Source organism: Oratosquilla oratoria, chromosome 21 (assembly GCF_046742065.1).
Source record: "Oratosquilla oratoria isolate Oo_2021 chromosome 21, ASM4674206v1, whole genome shotgun sequence".
Taxonomy (NCBI): Eukaryota; Metazoa; Arthropoda; class Malacostraca; order Stomatopoda; family Squillidae; genus Oratosquilla; species Oratosquilla oratoria.
The window spans coordinates 46,502,435-46,502,820 of NC_134797.1; positions in this window are offsets into that span (position 1 = coordinate 46,502,435).

The following is a 386-nucleotide window of genomic DNA, read 5'->3' on the forward strand; positions in this document are numbered from 1 at the left end:
AGGATGAAACAAACGAAGAAAAAGAAAATAAAAATAGCGAAACATAAAGTCGTTCCAAAAAGTAACTTTTTTATCCCCCCAAAGCTCCAAAGAACCGGAGACCACAGAATCACCAGCTGGAAGCTGAGAAAAAGACAACAATAAATCATTCTTACAGCAACTGCAGTCAGCAGGGTTGTGGATGGATGGATGGAGGAGGAGGAGGAAGAGGAGGAGGGGAGGAAAGGAAGTAAGCATTCTTTGCCTCTTCACTGCCAGCAAACATCACTCCCTACTCACTCACTTCAGGTCCTGAAAGCCGTGGATGGTGAACTCATGAGGACGGATATGGAGGACTGATGAAGTCACAAATAACACAATCTGGTGACCGTGTCTGTCGGAATCAC